Source organism: Octopus bimaculoides, chromosome 8 (genome assembly GCF_046866305.1).
Source record: "Octopus bimaculoides isolate indiv1 chromosome 8, ASM4686630v1, whole genome shotgun sequence".
NCBI classification, from domain to species: domain Eukaryota; kingdom Metazoa; phylum Mollusca; class Cephalopoda; order Octopoda; family Octopodidae; genus Octopus; species Octopus bimaculoides.
In genome coordinates, this window is record NC_142935.1 from 28,622,784 (window position 1) to 28,628,783 (window position 6,000).

A 6,000-nucleotide genomic window follows, 5' to 3' on the forward strand; every position below is an offset into this window, starting at 1 on the left:
AAGGGGTATGTTAATTGATATCATGGACATCAACACCTGACTACTAATTATTTTTTCGACCCAGGAGGGGTGGAAAACAATGCTGACTTCAGTGTGATTTGAACGCAAAACCTAAAAAGTTGGAACAAACACTCTAACCTTTTTAATCTAATAAAGTTACATTCGGTGAGGCTGCATATTCTGAAACTGCCTATTTTTACATTTATAAGAACTTTATGAATAATTATATTATTTAAAAAATAAGTGATTAATTTTTATAAAAATGTTTTTTTTAGGGGGGGGGTGCTGATTATGAAACGGAAGTTAACGTCACTGCTGTTCTCAGATTCGAACAAGCCCTAGTACCACATGAACATGAAAATAAACTTATGAAAAGTCACCTCCCTTACATTGCCTCGTGAACATGAAACTTAGAGTTATTTCCCTTATATCAATTTTTCTTGGAGGAAATATTTTCAGTTGTTTCCCTTTGTATCAATGTTTATATTAACGAACTATTTTAGTCTATCTTTTATCTTTTGTCTTTTACTTGTTTCAGGCATTGGACTGCGTCCATACTGGAGCACCGCCATCAAGTGCTTAGCAGAACAAATCAACCTCAGTACTTATTTCTTGAATCCGATACCTATGCTGTGGACCGCTCTCCAACCTCACTCAGTCTCATAGAAGAGGTTGAACAGTTACAAAGAAAGTTCACCAGTAAAATAACTTTGGCTATAGCTCTTAATTACTGGGTATATCTAAAAGAAGCTCTGCATCTCTATTCTCTTGAACACCGATGAGAGATATAAGCTTTCATATACATATGGAAAATCCTGGAGGTGCATGTTCCAAACTTAGACATTAAATAGAATTTTAATGCACGAACTGGTAAGTACTGCCAGCTTCCAAAACTATACCACCTTCGAAATCACGAGCACAAACACTTTGTTGTGCTAATCTGATATTTAGAGGTCCTCGATTGTTCAACTGCCTTCCTATAAAGATCAGAAATATAAAAGGAATCTCTACTGAAACATTCAAAAACGAATTTGATCAACTCCTAGCGACGATAGTAGACCATGGTTTACATGAAAAAATGCGAGCAAGAAAAATAATATTCTTAAGATTATAAACCTGGAAAATTACAGGACAAGTTATTACATTTGGAAAAGTTCGGGACAACTTATTATATTTGGTAAAGTACAGAACAAGAAAATTTTTACTTAAAATATTGCTACTAAGGATAAAATTTCAAATAAAATATTTAGATTTAGAAAATATTAGCTTTTATTAAAACTACAAATATTATTACAAGTTATCACATTTATTTGTTATTACTTGTTACTTCTATTAAGAATTAAAAATAACTCAATTAAAATATTTTTTCACTTTAAAAAATTAATAATTAAAATTAATAATTAATAATTAGAATTTTGAAAATAGGTTATAAGAAATAATAGTACATAATTAGTTAGTTCAATAAATAGAATGATACAAAAATTAGCTATATATTACAGTAAAATCTACCTATAACAACAAATTCACAGTAAAATTTGCTTGAGTTATTGCCAAGTCTTTATAGTTTTAGTCTTGACCCAATGCCTATTTTTTGACATAATGAATTTGCCTACCATATATACTATTCTACTTTGCATAAAACTTTAGCTATATTGGTACTTTTGGCTCTCATTTTTTAATTATAATGTTACGTTGTAAATTGATATCAAATAATTTTTAATATTCAAATTTTATCCTTAGCTGCAATATTTTAAGTAAAAATTTTCTTGTTCTGTACTTTACCAGATGTAATAAGTTGTCCTGAACTTTTCCAAGTGTAATGACTTGCCCTGTAATTTTCCAGGTTTATAATCTTAAGAATATTATTTCTCTTGCTCGCATTTTTCCATGTAATATATATATTTGGTTGGCAAGAAAGTAATTTCAGGTTTTAGTGTGAAATAAAAGTCATTTCTTTTTTCAAACAAAGAATGAACTTTAATCAATTATATATTTTCCATTTTGTTCGATGACCTTTTACCATCTTTCTGGCAACTTCATGATTCTGCGCTCGTAGAACTTCTGGTCCTTATCAGCCAAAAATTGAAGCAAGTGCGATTTCAAGTCATCATCATTATTGAAAGTTTTACCATTCAAAGAATTTTGCAAACTTCGAAATATATGGTAACCTGATGGTGCAAGGTCAGGGCTATTTGGTGGGTGTGACATCACTTCCCAACCAAGCTCGGATAATTTTTCACGAGCGTGGTCTAGCGTTGTCATGGTGGAACATGATTCCTTTGCGATTTGCCAATTCTGGCCGTTTTTCTTTGATTGCTTCCTCCAGGTTCATTAGTTGTTGACAGTAAACATCCGAATTGATTGTTTGGTTCCTTGGAAGTCGGTTAAAATACACAATACTTTTGTAATCCCACCAAATTGAGAGCATGACCTTTTTTATACAATTCAGCTTTCGATGTGGTTTGTGCTGGTTCATTACGTTTGCCTCATGATTGTTTTCCATTGAGGTTACTGTAGACAATCCATTTTTTATCACCACTGACTGCTTTTTCACTCGCTATAGATTTCAGCGAATATTCTATGTATATTGTGCATGCTTATGCCCATTTATATCATTTGATTGTAGCCATGCTGGAGCATCGCTCCTTTTAGTCGAGGAAATCTACCCCAGGTCTTATTCTTTGTAAACCTAATACTTATTCTATCAGTTTCTTTTGCCGAATCGCTTATTTACGGGGACGTAAACACACCAACATCGGTTGCCATTTTTATTTAGAGATGGATAAGTCGGAAATTCGTACAGTTTTGAAATATGAGTTCTTTCTTCGAAGTACACCATCACAGACAGCTCGGAATATTAATGGAGTATTTCATTCTAATGTTATTACACAGCAGACAATATCAAATTGGTTTGCAAAAGTATATACTTTACCTTCTCTAAAAATCAGCAAAGACTAAATACTTCGTTAGAGAAATGATAAACTTTTTCAAAAGTATTTGCATCTGAGTATAGTGATGATGTATGCCAACTAACAACAGAAACTAAATTACCTAACCCTAAACCTAACCCTAACCCTAAACCTAACCCTAACCCTAGCCCTAACCCTAACCCTAGCCCTAACCCTAACCCTAACCCTAACCCTAACCCTAGCCCTAACCCTAACCCTAACCCAAACCCTAACCCTAACCCTAACCCTAAACCTAACCCCAACCTAACTCTAACACTAACCCTAACCCTAACCCTAGCCCTAACCCTAACCCTAAACCTAACCCTAGTCCTAACCCTAAACCTAACCCTAACCCTAACCCTAACCCTAGTCCTAACCCTAGCCCTAACCCTAACCCTAACCCTAACCCTAATGGAAAATTTGTTTGCCTCCAAGTCTAACGTTGTGTCCCACAAGCTGAATTTCTCATTAAATATTTAATTAAATATTTAATTCTAATTCATTGGACATTGTCATAACACCGTTTCTAAATCTGCCTACATTGTGGCCATTCATATTTCGTACGATAGAAAATCCATTATTCCGATAGAGCCCTCCATTCAGCATCCGAAAGCTTCTTATGCGACAAATTGAAAGCATATAGACCAATGATTTCCTACACCTCCCCACCCCATCAAAAGCACCCGTGTTTACGTCAAACAGCTTTACTCGATTTTTCGATTAAAATTTTATCAAACCACTTCCTGTATTGAATGCTTTTTCTCGTATTTTTATGCACCAATGCTCACTTAATTAATCATTACATACACACGCGCACACCCACACAAACACACCACATATATACATACATATATGCATGCATACATGCATACATATACATAAATACATGTATGTATCTGTGTAAGTATGTCTACGTATGTCTGTGTGTATGTATGTATGTATGTATGTATGTATTTATGTATGTATGTATGTATGTATGTATGTATGTATGTATGTATGTATGTATGTATGTATCGTATCGTATATATGTGTGTATGCATAAACGTCTTACCGAGAGGTATAAATTATGAAAACAGTCTTCGTATCTTGTGCCAAACAAATAGTCCAGAATTATTCTCACCACAAATAAAATGAGTTAATTGTCTGCTTTTTTTTTTTTTTGGCTTTTTCTCAACTTAGTGAGACAGAAAAAAGGTCTACTTCCTTAAAAGATAAACTAGTACAATGAAATCAGTGTAAAACAGGAAACTTCGTCGAGCATCCATTGGAGAAAGCTCGTTCTGTTTTGTATCAAATTGGATGTCACATGTTTCAAGGAAGCTAATTTTTGGGAACAGATTTCCGTGTGACTTTTAAAGCAGAACAAATTATTGAGATACAGAATATATCTTAATGCCTCCAGCATCCTGTTTGTTGAACGACTAATGAATATTAACCATTTCAAGAGAAAAAATAAATTAAATAATGTGAGTTGGGTTTGTTATTCTTCTTTTTACTTTTTTCTTTCTTCGCTTTGAAAATTTTAAATTTTAATAAAATAACTGAGAATTTCTTTTGCGGATACAAATAAAATATATAATTCTCTTCTTTTTAAGGATTTTCTTCGTTTTTGTTTTTTGTTTTTTTGTGTTTTTTATTGGATTGAAATTAAAACATCTAGATAATTAATTGCAGAAGCCCCTATCTTTGCGCACGTCATACCGTTCTTAAAACATCTTTGATCTAAATAAACTGGAAAAATTATCAGCAGCAAAGAGAAATGGAGACTGCGGGCTGGTTTACAGAGCTTAGCTCTTCATCAACGTATAAGCTGTACAACGTTTTTCAGACTTAGCTTTTCACACATTTCTCCCGTAATATAATTTTCTTTCAATATCATAAATTTCTCCCGTAGAATTGTTACGAGGTCATTATGCCATCTTCAGCTGTTAAATGTCTTGCACGGAAAATTATAATTCATTACACTTGCAGAAAATGTTTTAAAAGGGGAAGTTACGAAGTAAGTGGGGACATTCATACCTTTCCTAAATGGACCACAGCATCGCAGCAGCAAAGAGCAATGGAGACTGCAGGCTGATTTTCAGAGCTAAACTCTTAACGTACAATCACTACAACGTTCATCTCACTTAACTTTTCACACTTTTTCTCCCGTAATATGATTTTCTTTCAATGTCATAAATTTCTGATATTGTTATGAGGTCATAATGCCATCTTCAGCTGTTAGCCGCCTTACACGGAAAGTTATAGTTTATTACACGAGCAGAAAATGTTTTTAAAAGGGAAGTTGTAAAATCTTATGCGCACACATACACACACACACACACCATATATAGTTAATTTATTTCGATTGGTTACAAAACCAGTTTTTGTAGGGAATGAATATCATCGATTAAATTTCATCTTATTTCGATTACTGTTATTTGTCACAAGACAAGGGGAACGAGCTGACAGAATCGTTAGCTCGTTGGGCAAAATGCTCAGCGACGTTTCTTCCGGCTCTTTATGCTCTGAGTTCAAATACCACCGACGTCAACTTTGCCTTTCATCATTTCGTGATCGATAAAACGAGTACCAGTCAACTACAAGCGTTGGTATAATCAACTAATCTCTTCCCTCAAAAATTACAGACTTTTTGTAAGTATCTGAAACATATTTATTGCACGATACAAAATCGTCTTATGTAAGATTTGAACGGCTTAGCTGGAGGGACTGAACTAATTACACGAAAGCATTCTAGGCAGACGTTTTACTGTTCCAGTCACTTTCACCGTCTTGCAACACACTTAAAAGTGGACAAATATCAATCAAAAACAAAAATTATTATTTCTTTAGATCCAAGAACAAATTACCTTTTAAATTCGTGGGTTCGTCTTTGAAATGAATTAGTACATTACTAGTATTGTTATATATATATATATATATATATATATATATATATATATTTGACAGGAAGGACAACAAAAGAAAGAAAGAGACCTCGATATTATGTAAATAGAGGAATTTATCTGTAAAAATGTGACACTTATTCAGTAGCCATGATAAAACTCCGAGT

The 6,000-nt window shown here is 33.5% G+C and overlaps 1 long non-coding RNA gene across 1 annotated transcript in view; it reads left to right on the top strand.

The window, feature by feature from the left end:
- The first annotated feature begins 5,126 nt into the window (after positions 1-5,126).
- The window catches only part of LOC149134337 (uncharacterized), a 30,942-nt gene continuing 30,068 nt past the window's right edge, over positions 5,127-6,000 (top strand). Inside the window, exon 1 of the long non-coding RNA XR_016242831.1 lies at positions 5,127-5,582. This is a non-coding gene — a long non-coding RNA (uncharacterized LOC149134337). The remainder of the gene's footprint in view (positions 5,583-6,000) is intronic.